The 19,779-nt window shown below is 44.8% G+C and overlaps 2 protein-coding genes across 10 annotated transcripts in view; one reads left to right on the top strand and one right to left on the bottom strand.

Annotated features, from left to right (window-relative positions):
* Positions 1-11,646, bottom strand: part of faima (Fas apoptotic inhibitory molecule a) — a 98,812-nt gene extending 87,166 nt beyond the window's left edge. The window contains exons 1-2 of one of the 2 annotated variants that reach the window (XM_070874519.1): positions 11,392-11,646; positions 5,751-5,816 (exon numbers count right to left, since the gene is read on the bottom strand). The gene's annotated coding sequence lies outside the window, so the exon portion shown is untranslated. The remainder of the gene's footprint in view (positions 1-5,750; positions 5,817-11,391) is intronic. The other variant, XM_070874518.1, reaches the window with a different exon arrangement.
* A 374-nt stretch (positions 11,647-12,020) lies between these two features.
* The window catches only part of cep70 (centrosomal protein 70), a 115,844-nt gene continuing 108,085 nt past the window's right edge, over positions 12,021-19,779 (top strand). For 5 of the 8 annotated variants that reach the window (XM_070875471.1, XM_070875475.1, XM_070875478.1 and 2 more), the window contains exons 1-2: positions 12,021-12,086; positions 12,283-12,417. The gene's annotated coding sequence lies outside the window, so the exon portion shown is untranslated. The remainder of the gene's footprint in view (positions 12,087-12,282; positions 12,418-19,779) is intronic. The other 3 variants (XM_070875470.1, XM_070875472.1, XM_070875474.1) reach the window with 3 other exon arrangements.

Here is a 19,779-nt window from a genome sequence, read left to right as displayed (position 1 = left end):
TATACAACACTAGTTAGGCCACAGTTTGAGTACTGTGTGCAGTTCTGGTCACCACATTACAGGAAGAATGTGATTGCACTGGAAAGGTTGCAGAGGAGATTTACGAGGACGTTGCCAGGACTAGAAAACTTTAGGAAAGATTTGATAGGCTGGGGTTGTTTACCATGGAACAGAGGAGGCTGAGGGGAGATTTAATTGAGGTGTATAAAATTATGAGGGGCCTAGATAGAGTGGATAGGAAGAACTTATTTCCCTTCGCAGAGGGGTAAATAGCCAGGGGGCATAGATTTAAAGTAGTTGGTGGAAGGATTAGAGAGGAGGTGAGGAAAATTATTTCACCCAGAGGGTGGTGGGGATCTGTAACCCACTGCCTGAAAGGGTGGTAGAGGCAGAAACCCTCATCACATTTAAAAGGTACTTGGATGTTCACTTAAACAGCCATAACCTACAGGGCTACGGACCTGGTGCTGAAAGGTGGGATTAGGCTGGGTAGCCCTTTTTCGACCAGCATGGACATGATGGGTCGACTGGCCTCCTGCTGTGTCGTAATTTCCTATGATTCTAACCTGCTCACTATTTACAACATTGCCAAGTCTTGTATTATGTGCAAACTTTGAAATTGTACTCCCTTTCTCCAAGTCTAGGTAATTTATATATACTGTAACAAGAAAAGCAATGGTCCTAATACCAATCCCTGGTGTAGCCCACTGCATACTTCCCTCCAGTCAGAAAAACATCCGTTCACCATGACTCTCTGCCTATCCCTTAGGCAATTACGTACCCAAATTATCACGGTACATTTAATAATACCATGTGCTTCTAATGTGTTTCGATTCCAGAAGTTCCTATAGCGATGCTCATACTAAACTGGTTGTAAAGTACAAGAATCAGAACATTTTACATATTTCTGAAAAATAAAAATAATACTAATTATTTAAGCCCAATAATGAAGTGTAGCCAATGTGAGCCATCCATGTATACTAACATTAAGGGCTGGAAATTCAGCAACCTTCCACCGCGTTTTTCGGTGGTATTTCGCTGTTTTGGGCGGAAAACGGTGTGGTGGTTCTGCCGGCGGTTTGAAATACCGCTGGGGAGTGGACTGCCGGCGTTCAAGACTGGAAAAAGCGCTTTTGCTCGAGTTTGGTCTCAGTGGTTACCCGTAGATAGGGTCAAAAAAAAAACAGCGAGGAAAATAATCTGTTGGTGCAGCCCTTGGAAACCGCGGGAGGTATGAAAACCTGCTAAAAAAATAAGTTAAAGTTTATTTTAAAATTCTTTTGCAGTGATTCACTAGAAAAGGTGAATGTTTTGCGATTTTTTATTTTTTGGAAAAATATTTTTTGTGTCTTCCCAATGTGGAAATGTATTTTTATCTAAGCTGATACCATACGGTATTTGGGTGCCCTTTGCAATATATATATAGAACAAAATGGAGTCCTGGTCCTTCTAGAACTTTCTGCATAAAGGCAGTCAGCTTGCATAAACAGCTAAACCTGGTTTGAGATGGCTGATTGCCATCAGACAGCTAGGAGACAAGTCATGCTGAGACAAGTACCCCTCCTCCATGGTGCTCTCCTATTGTCTATACAACACAAGTTCTATGCCACCCCACCCTTTTCGAAGTACTCAAACCACCAGCCATTATCTCTTGTAGAGACCTCATCCATTTGATGCAAACAGATAAACTGACTAGGAAACTGAACAATCCTGACACAATGCAAGACAGGTAATAGCTCATTACCTCACTCTCATGGAGTAATGACCGGCTGGCCAACTAATAACCCTGACAAAAGGAAATATCTGGAAACCATGTCAGGACAAGGATGTAGTAATTAACTCTTTATCTGTATTCACTGACTATGAGACAGAGCCAATATACAGGGAGAGGCCATAACTTGGGTTTTACGTAATAAATATCTTGTGAAACTGTACCATTTTGGAGGTGTTCACTTAGCCCTTGACTGAGTGTGACCTGCCCCTTACTAGCAAGTAAATTAAAGAAACTTCTGCCGGAGCTGAAAGTGTTGGAGTCATTCTTTTCGGAGGTCGAGATTTCGACACCCCCGCCCGAGGCCTTTGAGAAAATGTGCAGAAAATTTGTGATTTATGCCGCAAATCTTCGTGCAACGCTGATTTTTCCCACCGGGCGGATTTCCCCCCATTTTTTCCCAAATCTTCCGCCTCCAAATCATAGTGGAGTCATAGCGTTTTTTTTGGTGGCAAAAAAACACTATGGGCCCAAGTTTCCACACGATAAAAAACGGGCGTCCCTCCGAGCTGGGCGCCCGTTTTTCGCGCCTAAAACGGCGCCGGAAAAAAAACTCGCGATTCTGGAGAGCCCAGCAGCTCCTTGTCTGTTTGGCGCGGCGCCCAGGGGAGCGGAGCCTACACTCGCGCCGATTTTGTAAGTGGGAGGGGGCAGGTACTATTTAAATTAGTTTTTTTTCCTGCCGGCAACCCTGCGCGTGTGCGTTGGAGCGTTCGCGCACACGCAGTGTGAAGGAAACATTGGCACTCGGCCATTTTTGTAGTTCTTTTTAGCTGTTTAATTTTTGAACATTTTTTAATAAAAGCACATTGCCATCAGCACATCAGCACTGAGGCTTCCTGCAGCCTTCTCACTGTCTCCTTCCCGCCCGCCGTCTGGAACGGCTTCCTCCCACCCCCCCCTACTGCGTTCGGTCAATCGGGCCTGCACTCCCTCCCTCCTGCCATCTGGAACGTCTTCCTCCGCCCCCCCCCCCCTCCCCCGCTGCGTTCGGGTGGGCGGGCGGTCGGTCGGGCCCGCACTCCCTCCCTCCCTCCCGCCGTCTGGAACGTCTTCCTCCCCACCCCCCCCGCTGCGTTCGGGCAGGCGGTCGGTCCCGCACTCCCTCCCTCCCTCCCTCCTTCCCGCCGTCTGGAACGTCTTTCTCCCCCACCCCCGCTGCGTTCGGGCGGGCGGGCCCGCACTCCCTCCCTCCCGCCGTCTGGAACGGCTTCCTCCTCCCCCCCCCCTGCCGTCGGGAACGAACAAACGAACTTGTGAGGCTGGCTGAAGCACTTTCACACAGGTAGGAAGATGGTTTATTTAATCTTTCCTTTGCTTATAAATGTTTATTCAGGTTGGATTTATTTGTATAATATTTGTATAAGTATAAATAAGGATTTATTGTCGAATTTAATGACTTCCCTTCCCCCCCCTCCCCCCCACCTCGTTCTGGACGCCTAATTTGTAACCTGCGCCTGATTTTTTAATGTGTAGAACAGGTTTGTTCAGTTCTACAAAAATCTTCACTTGCTCCATTCTAAGTTAGTTTGGAGTACGTTTTCACTGTGGAAACTTTGAAATCAGGCGTCAGTGGCCGGACACGCCCCCTTTTGAAGAAAAAAATTCTGTTCCAAAGTAGAACTATTCTACCTGACTAGAACTGCAGAAAAAAAATGTGGAGAATTGCAATTTCTGAGATAGTCCGTTCTCCACCAGTTGCTCCTAAAAATCAGGCGCAAATCATGTGGAAACTTGAGCCCTATGACCCAAAAAGGAATTTCCAGCCCATAGAATGTAAACTATGCTATTAATGTCAAATATAAAAAAATTACAGCACAAGTTTAGAGCTGAGCTGGAACAGTTTATTTCTGGAATTACAAAGTTAAATTCTACATTCATTACATATTACATAATGCACAAATAGACTAAAGTGACTGCACATCTTAATTTGGCACAAATGCTCGCAGAATTATGAATATTACATCTTGATTGGCAGCTAAACTATTAAATGTTCTAAAAGATTGATAATTAAATACTATATATGACATGTCTCATCATGACAGGTGACAGTTTAGACAAGCAAAGAAAGTTGAAGCTGTCACTCCTACTCATCTAATGAAGTGATGACAAAGTTTAAAAAAATCATCTAGTTAATAATAATTCGTTCAAATTACTGATCCTGAACTAGAATATATAGAAAAAATAAATATATAAATATAAGAACTTGCATTTATATAGCATCTTTCACAATGTCAGAATGTCCCGAAATGTTTCATAGCCAATGACTTACTTCTGAAGTGTAGTCACTATTGTTATGTAGGCAAACTACTGGTTATGACTCCAGTCACTGGTCTAAATGGTGTATGTAATTCACTAGAAAAATCTGAATTATGATGAAATATTTCCTATCCTTTTTTTTTTTATAAATGTGTTTTTTCTAGAAGATCGAAAAGGATGGTAATACATTACTTGAAATAATACTTGTAGTCAGAAGGACAGTTTTAGGACTCTGGGTTAGTTGCCCAGATATCTAGATCAGGACATTTGTTTAGAATAGAAACAATTCAAGATCATGTGCTTTTAGCAAAGGTAGTATTTCTGCTAAAGCAGAGAAGGCCAAGAGGAGGTTTCACTGAGGTTATTAAAATCATGAAGGGTTTTTCATAGAGTGATTTGGTTAAAAAAAAAACTATTTCCTTTAGTTGGGGAGTCAATGACGAGAAATTATCAATTTAAAATTGACACTAAGGAGAGATTAGAGAAATTTCTTTATGCAGAAAACTGTTGGAGTAGGAAATGCTTTGCTACAGGAAATGAGGTAGAGACCATTAAATCTTCAAGGGGAAATTGGATAAATACTTGAAGCAATTGGACGTTGGAGAAGGGCTATGGGGAAGAGAGCAAGACAGTTGGATTGGTTTTGAATTGCTCCAGCAAAGAGCTGGCACTGACATGATAGGCCAAATTGCATCCTTCTATGTTTTTGTGATTGTTCCCCTTCCCCAGTTAAAGGATTCTTCCACTGAAAGTATGCAATACGTGGGATATTTTCTCTGCCGATGAGTGTAATAACTGTAGTTACATTTTGAGATCATTTAAATATTTACCACATCAGCTGTTAAAGACTCAGTAAGATACAACACTAGTGCTCATGCATTAACATATTCTATTGCTCATGCAAGACCATGGGCCTGAATTTGCGGTTGGTGACTTCCTGCAGGCGGACACCTTCGATGGCAAAAAATCTACGAACCTACCTGATCGTCCTGGATCCACGGAGACTCGCGCTCCTGGGCCTCTATGCGTAGACATGCGTTGAACCCACGTATTCCAGGGGGGCATGCCATTTGCAAGCACTCCTGGGATCACGTGGGCTGGCCCAACCAAACATGGAATCCCCATTCATGCTTATGGGGATCACATAAAAAAACACGAACATAAATTTAAAAAAACAAATTACATATTTATAATTAATTAAAATACAATATACAGGCAACTCTCGATTATCCGTACACAGATCCAACGAGAAACCATTGTAATAGGATTTAAAATTCTGTTGCGAACAAGTGAAAAGACAGCTCCAAATAATTTGGAAAAATCGCCTTCCAAACACTGTACTCATTTGTATTTGCTCATTCTCTCTCTCTCTCTCTCTCTCTCTTTCACACTTGCACATTCTCTCTCTCACACACTCTCTCTCTCTCTCTCTCTCTCTGTCACCATAAAAATCACCCTTCTCTGTCCTTGCTTTGCTGGTGTGTGTGCACGCGCTGCTGCAGCTGTTGTCTCTCGCGGCCGCCGCTGACGTTGGGAACAGGGGCCGTGCCGACACTGGGTTCCAGGCACAGAACCTGTACATGCATGCTGGTAATGTCCATCTTTTGTTACTGTTTGTAGCTGATTGTATTGATTCATTAAAGTTTTAACTTATAAATGTAAACATGCCCTAACGATTGTATTTATTCATTAAAGTTTTAACTTATAAATGTAGACTCACCCTAACGGAAAAATCGTTTACGCGGAATAGCCCAATCCCCGAGGGACCCAAATAATCGAGAGTTGCCTGTAATTAAACATTTAAAGCAAAAATGTAATTTTTTGAAAAATAATTTTAAATGTTTTAAAGGGGCTAAAAATAACCTTTTAAAAATGTTTGACTGTTTAAATGATATAAAATTATTTTTTTTAAATTCATTTAAACTCTTACGCAGGCGTTAAGAGTTTTACAAATATTCGCTGGGCAGAAGTTCTCCACTTGAGTATGCCCTTTTCCTGGGGTTGTGGATGATCTGTGAAGGCTCGTGACAGTTCGCAAGTTCCGGGTTTTCGCGCATGCACTTCGCAGGCGCTTATGCACCTGTAGGGGCCACAAAATACAGGCCCATTTTTTTCCAGGATGGGCGAGACCAGCATATCTAGCCCATCCCTAGTTGCTCTTGAGAAGGTGGTGGTGGGCCTTTTATGAAACAACTTGTATTTATATAGCACCTTTAATGTAGTAAAACGTCCCAAGGCACTTCACAGGAGTGTTATAAGACAAAACAAATAAATTTGACACCGAGTCACATAAGAAGAAATTATGGCAGGTAGGTATTAAGGAATGTCTTAAAAGAGGAAAGAGAGTTGAGAGGCGAAGAGGTTTAGGGAGGGAGTTCCAGAGCTTAGGCCCAGGCAGCTGAAGACACGGCCACCAATGGTTGAGCAGTTATAATCAGGGATGCTCAAGAAGGCAGAATTAGAGGAGCGCAGATGTCTCTGGGGTATGGGGGGGAATTTGTGGTGTTGGAGGAGATTACAGATATAGGGAGGGGCGAGGCCATGGAAGAATTTGTAAACAAGGATGAGAATTTTGAAATCGAGGCGTTGCTTAACCGGGAGCCAATGTAGATCAGCGAGCACAGGGGTGATCGGTGAGTGGAACTTGGTGCGCGTTATGCCACGGGCTGCTGAGTTTTGGATTACCTCAAGTTTACGTCAAGGGTAGAATGTGGGAGGCCAACCAGAAGTGCATTGGAGTAGTCGTGGCTACAGCCAACAAAGGCATGGATGAGGGTTTCAGCAGCAGATGAGCTGAGGCAGGAGCGGAGACGGGCAATGTTACGGAGGTGGAAATAGGCGGTTTTAGTTATGCCGCGGATATGTTGCCGGAAGCTCATTTCGGGGTCAAATATGACACCTAGATTGCAAACAGTCCGGTTCAACCTCAGACAGATACTAGGGAGAGAGATGGAGCCGGTGGTCAGGGAAGGCAGTTTGTGGCGAGAACCGAAGAATATGGCTTCGGTCTTCCCAATATTTAATTGGAGAAAATTTCTGCTCATCCAGTACTGAATGTCGGACAAGCAGTCTGACAATTTAAGAGACCATGGAGGGGTCGAGAGAAGTAGTGGTGTGGTAGAGCTGAGCGTGAGCATACATGTGAAAACTGATGTTGCGTTTTTGGATGATGTCGCCAAGGGGCAGCATATAGATGCGAAATAGGAGGGGGCCAAGGATAGATCTTTAGGGGACACCAGTGGTAATGATGCGGGAGTGGGAAGAGAAGCCATTACAGGTGATTTTCTGGCTACGGTTAGATAGATAAGATTGGAAACAGGCGAGTGCAGTCCCTCCCAGCTGGACGATTGTGGAGAGACGTTGGAGGAGGATGGAGGATGGAGTGGTCAACCGTGTCAAAGGCTGCAGATAGGTTGAAAAGGACGAGGAGGGATAGTTTTCCCTTGTCACAGTCACAGAGGATGTCATTTGTGACTTTGATGAGAGCCGTTTCGGAACTGTGGCAGGGGCAGAAACAAGATTGAAGGGATTCCGAAATGGAGTTCTGGGAAAGATGGGCATGGATTTGGGAGAAACAGAGAAAATATGTGCAGGAGTAGGCCATTCGGTCCTTCGAGCCTACACCACTATTCAATATAATCATGGCTGATCATGCAACTTCAGTACCCCATTCCTGCTTTCTCTCCATATCCCTTGATCCCTTTAGCCGTAAGGGCTACATCTAACTCCCTTTTGAATATATCTAATGAACTGGCCTCAACAACTTTCTGTGGGAGAGAATTCCACAGGATCACAATTCTCTGAGTGAAGAAGTTTCTCCTCATCTCGGTCCTAAATGGCTTACCCCTTATCCTTAGGCTGTGACCCTTGGTTCTGGACTTCCCCAAGATCGGGAACATTCTTCCTGCATCTAACCTGTCCAATCCCGTCAGAATTGTATATGTTTCTATGAGATCCCCTTTCATTCTTCTACATTCCAGTGAATATAAGCCTAGTCGATCCAGTCTTTCTTCACATGTCAGTCCTGCCATCCCAGGAATCAGTCTGGTGAACCTTTGCTGCACTCCCTCAATAGCAAGAATGTCTTTCCTCAGATTAGGAGACCAAAACTGTACACAATATTCAAGGTGGGGCCTCATCAAGGCCCTGTACAACTGTAGGAAGACCTCCCTGCTTCTATACTCAAATCCTCGCGCTAGGAAGGTCAACATGCCATTTGCCGCCTTCACCACCTGCTGTACCTGCATGCCAACTTTCAATGACTGATGTACCATGACACCCAGGTCTCTTTGCACCTCCCCTTTTCCTAATCTGTTACCATTCAGATAATATTCTGCCTTCCTGTTTTGGCCACCAAAGTGGATAACCTCACATTTATCCACATTATACTGCATCTGCCATGCATTTGCCCACTCACCTAACATGTCCAAGTCACCCTGCAGCCCCTTAGCATCCTCCTCACAGCTCACACTGCCATCCAGCTTAGTGTCATCTGCAAACTTGGGAGATATTACATTCAATTCCTTTGTCCAAATCATTAATAATGTATATTGTAAATAGCTGGGGTCCCAGCACTGAACCTTGCGGTACCCCACTAGTCACTGCCTGGCCATTCTGAAATGGACCCGTTTATTCTTACTCTTTGCTTCCTGTCTGCCAACCAGTTCGCTATCCACGTCAATACATTATTCCCAATACCATGTGATTTAACTTTGCACACTAATCTCTTGTGTGGGACATTGTCAAAAGCCTTTTGAAAGTCCAAATACACCACATCCACTGGTTCTCCCTTGTCCACTCTACTAGTTACATCCTCAAAGAATTCTAGAAGATTTATCAAGCATGATTTCCCTTTCATAAATCCATGCTGACTTGGGCCGATCCTGTCACTGCTTTCCAAATGCGCTGCTATTACATCTTTAATAAGTGATTCCAACATTTTCCCCACTATGTCAGGCTAGCCGGTCTATAATTCCCTGTTTTCTCTCTCCCTCCTTTTTTAAAAAGTGGGGTTACATTAGCTACCTCCAATCCATAGGAACTGACCCAGAGTCTATAGAATGTTGGAAAATGACCACCAATGCATCCGCTATTTCAAGGGCCACTTCCTTAAGTACTCTGGGAATTTATCGGCCGTCAATCCCATCAATTTCCTGAACACAATTTCCTGACTAATAAGGATTTTCTTCATTTCCTCCTTCTCGCTAGACCTTCGGTCCCCTAGAAGGTTATTTTTGTCTTCCTTAGTGAAGCCAGATCCAAAGTATTTGTTCAATTGCCATTTCTTTGTTCCCCATTATAAATTCTCCTGATTCTGACTGCAAGGAACCTACATTTGTCTTCACTAATCTTTTTCTCTTCACATATCTATAGGGCGACAACACATTCAAGGACTTTGGAGAGGAAAGGGAGGTTGGAGATGGGCTGGTGGCTTGCAAGGACGGAGGGGTCAAGGGTTGTTTTTTTTGAGAGGGGTGACGGCAGCAGATTTAAAGGAGGGGGACAGTACCTGAGGAGAGCAAACCATTAACAATGTCATCTAACATGGGAGCCAGAAAAGGAAGTTGGGTGGTCAGTAATTTAGTGGGAAAAGGGTCAAGGGAGCAGGAAGTGGGTCTTATGGATAAGATATGCATGGAGAGGATCATGGAGATTAGAGAGAAACTAGAGAAAAATGTGCGTTCAGGTCTAGGGCAAAGGGGAACCTCAGATGTTTGGCCTGGTGGGCTAGGAAGGGAAGTGGAAGCTGCTCGGATGGTCTCAATCTTTGAGACAAAAAAAGAGCTCCTTGCTCTTGTTGTTGGAGGTGAGTGTAGTGGAGAGAGGGTTTTAAAAAAACGGTTAGCAGTAGAGAATAGTAGCCGAGGGGTATCTTTGCATTCCAGAATGATCCTGGAATAGTGAGTAGTTTTGGCAGACAAGAGTTGGGCCCGATAATGCTTTATGTGGTCCAGTCAGATCTGGCAGTGAATGGCTAAACCAATTGTCCGCCACATCCGTTCAAGTCTGCGCCCCTTGGACTTGATCAAGTGAAGATGAGGGCCGTACCAGGGGGAACGGCAGGGTGAGAGAGAGTAATGGTTTTAATAGGGACCAGGTGGTGGTGAGGGGGTGGTTGAGAAGATCGGTGGCTGCACAAATGTCATGGTGAATGGAGGGCCAAAGGCTGGACAGTTTGGAATTGCTAAGTGCAGTTGGAAGAGAGTTTGGCAAGAGTTTTTCCAGGGACGGACGCAGAAGGAAGTAGGATTGGGTGGAGGAAGGGGAATGTGGGTGGAGAACGATACAAGGAAATGGTCAGAGATGGCCTTATCTGCAATTGACATGGTAGGAATAGCGAAGCTACAAGAGATGGCAAGGTCAAGGGGGTGGCAATGAATATGGGTTGAATGAGATTTAAAATACCATATAAAATACCATAGCACTTCATTGGTCTTTCACACATGGCACTCCATTTGCTGATATCAGATAACATACAGTTTAACCATCATACAGTTGATTCAACATACAGATAAACACATATTTGCAATTCCTCTCGTGTTAAGTGTTAAATCCCTTGACCATGTAGTGAATAACGATATCCTTTAAAGGCCAGAAATAAAACTGACAACATTCTTCTTTCTGCACGCAAGCTTTGCTTCGAAACCGTAAATAAACCCTTTTGTTAATTAGCTTGTACATAAGTTTGATTACATGTAGTATTATTGTCCCAAATAGGCTGATTCAACAAAGCAAATGCAAAATACAACTAGACTGGATTAAAGTGAAGAAACCATGATCAACTATTTGGTGATGAATTATTATCTTAGAAGTAACATTATTCAATAATATTCAACAGTAATGCGACTGCTGTGACAGATATGACGAGTTTCATCATTCATTTACAGTGAACCAAATGTTAGTTTTTTGAAAACTCCATTTCAAAATGTTGCACTCTGCGGAAAATAGATCCATATTTTTAGAGCGGATCACACAAGGCTCTTTGTTAATACTTTACTAATGTGAGATCACTGTTTTGGGCGAACGTGTTCTAAAGCATTGACAGCAATGTATCAAATCAGTATTTACCCACCGTATCTCAGACAAGAATACAAGCTGGATACAATTAAAACTACAGCGTGTTGGTACAGCATCTTCATAAAGGAAACGAGTCAGCCAAATAACCTTTGAATCCCATCATATGAGAAGGGAAACATTTCAACCACGGCGGTTAAAAATCAACCCGAGTCCCGCCGTGAATCAGAATATGATCGAATGAAGGGAACGGTAAACAACACTGAGAAGCAAAGATTTAATTTGAAAAGAGGCCCACAGTCGCGCTGTTTCTAAACGAAAATTAGATGCCGGCCGCTGTTTACTACCTTCGTGCTCCTCTGCTTCGGGTTACGAGCGTCTGACGAGCACCGATCGGTAACTATGGCAACCTCCGTTCCGGCCACTGTCTTCTTAGCGACAAAGACCGTGTTCTTCACATCAATGTAAAAGCGAGACCCCCAGATCCCTTGTTGATTTGCATTTGACACATTCGTCAGTAACCGCGATGGCCGTCACCGCGATGGCAAAGAGACTCGCAGCAACATCTTTCTCACTTGGGCTAATGCGCGGTGCCGAGAGACTCCCACAGCCCGCTTCTCGCGACAGCACCGCCGATCGGAGTGATGTGATTGGCTGGTTTGTATTGGCCGAGCGGGTGCTTTCGTTGGGAATTCAACGTCGATGCTCGGATGGGACGTTAGCAACGGGAGTTAAGCATGGGGGAGATGAGACGAGATGAGATGAATGGAACCGTTGAGAATGTTAAAGAAACGAAGCAGTGAGCACGTGCCGTCCCCCAACTATTCTAATTATAGGAGACAGTGACTGCATTGTACACATCTGCTTTTCGTTTTCTGTTCATACCGTTGAACAGCTGCTTCTTTACCCTGTTGGTAGCTTCCACCCGGTGCAGTCCGCGATACGCGCCTGCGCAGCTCGGGCCCATCGCACTCCAGGAAGCCGCTGGTTGCACTTGTTCAGTCGGTAACAGGACGGGTTAGTGAAGCTGATCCTGCTGTAGGTAAAGGCAGTCTGAGTGTCTTCATTCCCACAAGCGTTGTTTTCAGATTGAAAGATACGATCTGAAATTGCTGTTTTGTTTCACCTCTGTTGAAGAGCAATTTGTATATTTGGCAGTAATTGCTAGTTATGCTTCTCGGAGTAGTAAAATTATTGAGGAGCTTTCTAATATTATTTCCTTTCTGTTATGTCTTTAGATGCTCTGATAATGACTCCACGAGACAATGTGTTGTACTTGAACTGATAGTGACCTTTGTCCTTTCTGATAACTCCAGAGTGAGGATCACATATGGTGGCCTGCCTTTTATACTAGGCCTGGCACACCTGTACAGGTAACCTACAAATCTCCCACTGAGGTGCCCCCTGGTGGCACACCTTGTAATAGTACAAGCAGTAACCATGTAGGATACATGACATCACTCTTCCCCCCCCCCCCCCTTTTCTTTGCTTATTGCATGTACACAGCTCTGATCATCAATTACACATTTCACATCTAACTCACAGTTGCTGTTACATTGAGTGTGGAACTGTCCCTTTAAGTATGGTGGGTTGCAGGCCTCCTTTAAGGAGAGCCTTGCTATCTTTACCCCAATCCTCTTCTTTGCTTGGTGCCACATGTTGCTCCATCAGCGATGCATCTCGTGGTCTGGCTGCCGCCATATATTTCTTCAGCACATCACCTCATGGTTTGGTCGCCATCATTCCTCCATCCATGATGTCGACTGCGGTGATCCTCTTCTCCCTGGGTTCTGCCACCGAAGCTGGGAAGTTGCCTTTGGATCCGATTTTCTTCCTTCGGAGTCCTGTCACTGGAGCCTGGAAGGTGCGTTCGGGTCATCTCAGCTGGATCATGTCCACGCAGTCGTGCTGAGCGGTCTGTGCCTCGGGTGCTGTGCTGGTCTGCTCTTTGATGCTGTGTCCACCCGCAGGTGAGGGCTTGCTTTGCCTCTGAGCGCGGGGGTCGTCGATCCCTGGGGGGATGAAATCTTCCCAACTCCAATGGATCTTCTCCATCTACCTTCTGCTGAGTAGCGTTGGTCCATCTCCTGCAACAATCCTCAGAGGTAACCTGTGCAGCGTGCCATCATGGAGTACCTTTACATCCGCACTACCAACGACTGGGATAAGTTCATCGGTGTCGGTGCGCAGCTTTGCCTGAACCAGGACCAACTTGGGTCGTTCAGCTTGATTGCCCCATAGCCTTTCAAAAGCTTCTTGATTCATTATTGACTGGCTCGCCCCTTGTCCACTTCCATGAAGACTGGAATGCCATTTATCTCGACTTCCATTCTCAAAGGGGAACGCTCGGTGGTGCAGATAAACATGCTATATACCTCATCGTGGGGCTGAGCTGCCACTCTGACTATTGTTTCATAATCCGCACCGGATTCATGGCCATCTACAGACTCTTCATCAACACAGTGAGTCATATTTCTTTTACACATTCACTGGAGGTGGCCTTTTGTGCTGCAGCCTTTACATTCATAGTCTTAAAAGCGGCACTGGTGAGCCCTGTGATTCCCTCTGCAACGCCAGCATGGAGCTACTCAGTTAGTCCCCCTTGGCGGACTCTGAGTTAAGGGACTCGGGGAAGGTTCACATTCTACAGTCCAGCCTCTAAAAGGCACCACTCTATGCACAGTACTTGCCGAGTTTGAGTCCTGAGGATGAGTCTAGGCAGATGCCGCAGGTCGAGGTCATGAATGCCTGGCTCATGGAGATGGCCTTCTGCAGTGTGATTGTGGTATCCACAGACAGTAGCTTATGAAGAAGGCCCTCATGGCCGATTCCAATGACAGATATCCCATAGCGCTTTGGTGAGGTGGTTGCCGAAATCACATGGTGCCGCCAGCCTCCTGAGGTCTGCAGCATATTTCGTGATTTCCTGGCCTTCAGGCGTCGGTGGATGTAAAACTGGTGTCAGGCTGCGAGGATGCTCTCTTTGGGCTTGAGTTGATCTTGGATCAGCATTACAAGCTCCTCGTATGTCTTGGTCGTTGTCTTCGCTGGTGCCAGCAAGTCCCTGATGAGGCCATAGACAGTGGGCCCACAACTGGTTAGCAGGGTAGCTTTGTGCTTATCAGCCAGTGTGGCCAGATTGTCACCTGCCAGGTCGTTTGCTGTGAAGAAATGGTCGTGCCTCTCCACAAAGGCGTCCCAATCATCACCATCGGCGAACTGCTGCAACATACCGAGGGTAACCATTTTTGCGTGAAGGTCCGTAATCTCGTCGCCAATTGTTATGTCTTTAGATGCTCTGATAATGACTCCATGAGGCACTGTGTTGTACTTGAACTGTAGTGACCTTAGTCCTTTATTGATAACTCCAGAGTGAGGATCACACCTGGTGGCCTGCCTTTTATACTAGGCCTGGCACACCTGTACAAGTAACCTACAAGTCTCCCACTGAGGTTCCCCCTGGTGGCACACATAAGAACATAAGAATTAGGAACAGGAGTAGGCCATCTAGCCCCTCAAGCCTGCTCCGCCATTCAATAAGATCATGGCTGATCTGGCCGTGGACTCAGCTCCACCTACCCGCCCGCTCCCCGCAACCCTTAATTCCCTTATTGGTTAAAAGTCTATCTATCTGTGACTTGAATACATTCAATGAGCTAGCCTCAACTGCTTCCTTGGGCAGAGAATTCCACAGATTCACAACCCTCTGGGAGAAGAAATTCCTTCTCAACTCGGTTTTAAATTGGCTCCCCCGTATTTTGAGTCTGTGCCCCCGAGTTCTAGTCTCCCCGACCAGTGGAAACAACCTCGCTGCCTCTATCTTGTCTATCCCTTTCATTATTTTAAACGTTTCTATAAGATCACCCCTCATCCTTCTGAACTCCAACGATTAAAGACCCAGTCTACTCAATCTATCATTATAAGGTAACCCCCTCATCTCCGGAATCAGCCTAGTGAATCGTCTCTGTACCCCCTCCAAAGCCAGTATATCCTTCCTTAAGTAAGGTGACCAAAACTGCACGCAGTACTCCAGGTGCGGCCTTACCAATACCCTATACAGTTGCAGCAGGACCTCCCTGCTTTTGTACTCCATCCCTCTCGCAATGAAGGCCAACATTCCATTCGCCTTCCTGATTACCTGCTGCACCTGCAAACTAACTTTTTGGGATTCATGCACAAGGACCCCCAGGTCCCTCTGCACCTCAGCATGTTGTAATTTCTCCCCATTCAAATAATATTCCCTTTTACTGTTTTTTTTTCCCAAGGTGGATGACCTCACACTTTCCGACATTGTATTCCATCTGCCAAACCTTAGCCCATTCGCTTAACCTATCTAAATCTCTTTGCAGCCTCTCTGCGTCCTCTACACAACCCGCTTTCCCACTAATCTTAGTGTCATCTGCAAATTTTGTTACACTATACTCTGTCCCCTCTTCCAGGTCATCTATGTATATTGTAAACAGTTGTGGTCCCAGCACCGATCCCTGTGGCACACCACTAACCACCGATTTCCAACCCGAAAAGGACACATTTATCTCGACTCTCTGCTTTCTGTGAGCCAGCCAATTCTCGATCCATGCTAATACATTTCCTCTGACTCCGCGTACCTTTATCTTCTGCAGTAACCTTTTGTGTGGCACCTTATCGAATGCCTTTTGGAAATCTAAATACACCACATCCATCGGTACACCTCTATCCACCATGCTCGTTATATCCTCAAAGAATTCCAGTAAATTAGTTAAACATGATTTCCCCTTCATGAATCCATGCTGCGTCTGCTTGATTGCACTATTCCTATCTAGATGTCCTGCTATTTCTTCCTTAATGATAGTTTCAAGCATTTTCCCCACTACAGATGTTAAACTAACCGGCCTATAGTTACCTGCCTTTTGTCTGCTCCCTTTTTTAAACAGAGGCGTTACATTAGCTGCTTTCCAATCCGCTGGTACCTCCCCAGAGTCCAGAAAATTTTGGTAGATTATAACGAATGCATCTGCTATAACTTCCGCCATCTCTTTTCATACCCTGGGATGCATTTCATCAGGACCAGGGGACTTGTCTACCTTGAGTCCCATTAGCCTGTCCAGCACTACCCCCCTAGTGATAGCGATTGTCTCAAGATCCTCCCTTCCCACATTCCTATGACCAGCAATATTTGGTATGGTTTTTGTGTCTTCCACTGTGAAGACCGAAGCAAAATTATTGTTTAAAGTCTCAGCCATTTCCACATTTCCCATTATTAAATCCCCCTTTTCATCTTCTAAGGGACTAACATTTACTTTTGTCACTTTTTTCCGTTTTATATATCTGTAAAAGCTTTTGCTATCTGTTTTTATGTTTTGCGCAAGTTTACCTTCGTAATCTATCTTTCCTTTCTTTATTGCTTTTTTAGTCATTCTTTGCTGTTGTTTAAAATTTTCCCAATCTTCTAGTTTCCCACTAACCTTGGCCACCTTATACGCATTGGTCTTTGATTTGATACTCTCCTTTATTTCCTTGGTTATCCACGGCTGGTTATCCCTTCTCTTACTACCCTTCTTTTTCACTGGAATATATTTTTGTTGCGCACTATGAAAGAGCTCCTTAAAAGTCCTCCACTGTTCCTCAATTGTGCCACCGTTTAGTCTGTGTTTCCAGTCTACTTTAGCCAACTCTGTCCTCATCCCACTGTAGTCCCCTTTGTTTAAGCATAGTACGCTCGTTTGAGACACAACTTCCTCACCCTCAATCTGTATTACAAATTCAACCATACTGTGATCACTCATTCCGAGAGGATCTTTTACTAGGAGATAGTTTATTTTTCCTGTCTCATTACACAGGACCAGATCTAAGATAGCTTGTTGTAGGTTCTGTAACATACTGTTCTAAGAAACAATCCCGCATGCATTCTATGAATTCCTCTTCAAGGCTACCCCGTGCGATTTGAGTTGACCAATTGATATGTAGGTTAAAATCCCCCATGATTACTGCCGTTCCTTTTTCACATGCCTCCATTATTCCCTTGATTATTGCCCGCCCCACCGTGAAGTTATTATTTGGGGACCTATAAACTACGCCCACAAGTGACTTTTTCCCCTTACTATCTCTAATCTCCACCCACAATGATTCAGCATTTTGTTCATTAGAGCCAATATCGTCTCTCACAACTGCCCTGATATCATCCTTTATTAACAGAGCTACCCCACCTCCTTTCCCTTCTTGTCTATCTTTCCAAATCGTCAGATACCCCTGTATGTTTAATTCCCAGTCTTGGCCACCCTGCAACCATGTTTCTGTAATGGCCACCAAATCGTACCCATTTGTAATGATTTGTGCCGTCAACTCATTTACTTTATTTCGAATGCTGCGTGCGTTTAGATAGAGTGTTTTAATCCTAGTTTTTAAACCATGATTTTTAGTTTTGACCCCTCCTGCAGCCCCTTTCTATTCAGTGGCCCTTTTTGTTTTTTGCCTTGGGTTTCTCTGCCCTCCATTTTTACTCATCTCCTTTCTGTCTTTTGCTTTTGTCTCCTTTTTGTTTCCCTCTGTCTCCCTGCATTGGTTCCCATCCCCCTGCCGTATTAATTTAACTCCTCCCCAACAGCACTAGCAAACACTCCCCCTAGGACATTGGTTCCGGTCCTGTCCAGGTGCAGACCGTCCGGTTTGTACTGGTCCCACCTCCGCCTTGTAATAGTACAAGCAGTAACCATGTTGGATACATGATACTTTCCCGCAACTTTTACAATTGCAGCGTTGCCAATTTTTAGTGTTTGGTGCTTCTCACTGTCTTCAAATGCCATCTGAAATTAATCTTTGATACAGTTGACCACACCGTCCTCATCCAATGCCTCTCCCGTCATCCAGCTGAGTGGGACTGCACTCACCTGGTTCCATTCATAACTATCTAATCGTGGCCAGAGAATCACCTGAAATGGCTTCTCTTCCCACTCCCATATTATTACCTCTGGTATTCCTCAAGGATCTATCCTTGGCCCACTCCTATTTCTCATCTATATGCTGCAGCTTGGTGCCATCATCCGAAAACACAGCATCAGTTTCCACATGTACGCTGATGACACCCAGCTCTACTTCACTACCTCCCTCAACCCCTCCACTGTTTCTAAATTGTCGGACTGCTTGTCCGACATCCAGTCCTGGATGAGCAGAAGTCTTCTCCAATTAAATATTGGGAAGACTGAAGCCATTGTCTTCGATTTTTCATTTTCCAGTTGGCAGGCTGTGACTAGCGGCTGCCACAAGAATCAATGCTTGGGCCTCAGCTATTTATAATCTAGATGAAAGGGTCGAGTGCAATGTGCCCAAGTTTGCTGATAATACAAAGCTAGGTAGGAAAGTAAGCTATGAAGAGGATACAGAGCCTGCAAAGGGATATAGCAAGGTTAAGTGATGGGCAATAAGGTGGCAGATGCATGCAAATGTCCTTCTCCCGAGGATGCGTGTGATCTGTCAAAAGAAATGTTGACAGTTTACAAATGCTGGGGCTCGGCGCACGCGCATTGCGCGCCGAGAACCAGCACATGCAAGGCCTCTTCGGGCAGAACGCATTCAGAAAAGCCGCAATTTACGGCCCGATGTGGGGAAAGATTTTTCAATTTGATAGGAAGAATAGAAAAACAATGGGCTAGACTTTCCACTTCACATCGCTCATCTATCGCCCAAAGCGGACCTCTATCGCCCATTTTGAGCAAGTGGAAACTAGGCCCAAAACATTGCCGGAAAAATAGGCCCCCAAGTTTCCACTTTGATCGCCAAGATGATTGCCCAAATGATCGGCCACACAAGGCCCATCCCAAGTTTCGACACCTAGCATGCACTTCGCTGGGCCATGCAAGGCCCAAAAGAGTGTTGAAAAATAGTTGCTTTTTCAGGGCTTAAGAGAAGGAAATGGGCACTCCGGACGCCGTTTTTAACTTCGGAGGAAGGTGGAGAATTAGTTGTGAGTCATTTAGAGAGTAAAATTGAAGAAAATTGTACTCAGAAATTTGGGACAGGGAATATAAATAGGTATTGTCAACTTATTTATGCTAAATAGATCTCATATATTGGAATTATTTAGTAAATAGCTTTTACATAGTGAAGTTATTTAATGAAATTGTTGGGGCCTGTCAAACTGACTGGTATACAGCTTAGAGAGTACAGAGAGGGCAGACTACAGTGATTAGAGAGTATAGATTAGAGAGATTATTAAAATTAGTGAAAGTAATTATTGATAGTGATTATGGGGCGTATGCTTTCCCTGCCTTTAATTGTAACTGCTCACACACTGATTACTGAAAGGATCAATCGAAGAGGTGGCACAGTAATGCATAGACGGAGACGAAGACCGAGGAGGAGACCATATAGCCAACGAAGGTAATTGGGAAAGCAATCCTACCCGAACTTGTCTGAAAATGATTGTCTTCGGAGGCTGCGATTCCGGAAGGAGGTCATCGATGAGATATGTCAACTCGTCAAGGATGATCTACAGCCTTCCAGCACCATCAGAACCGCACTGTCCGTTGAGGTGAAGGTTACTGCTGTCCTTGCCTTTTACGCATCGGTATCTTTTCAGGCTTCAGCTGGCGACATCTGCCATATCTCTCAGCACGCTACACATTGTTGCATTTGACAGGTGACTGAAGCTCGCAGGATGGACTTCATAAGCTTCCCAGTGACCAGGGAGGCACAGACCGAGAGGGCTTTGGGTTTCTCGAGAATAGCAGACTTCCCCAAGGTGCAGGAAGCAATAGACT

This window comes from Pristiophorus japonicus, chromosome 3 (assembly GCF_044704955.1).
Source record: "Pristiophorus japonicus isolate sPriJap1 chromosome 3, sPriJap1.hap1, whole genome shotgun sequence".
NCBI classification, from domain to species: Eukaryota; Metazoa; Chordata; class Chondrichthyes; family Pristiophoridae; genus Pristiophorus; species Pristiophorus japonicus.
This window is presented reverse-complemented; position numbering and strand designations above follow the sequence as displayed.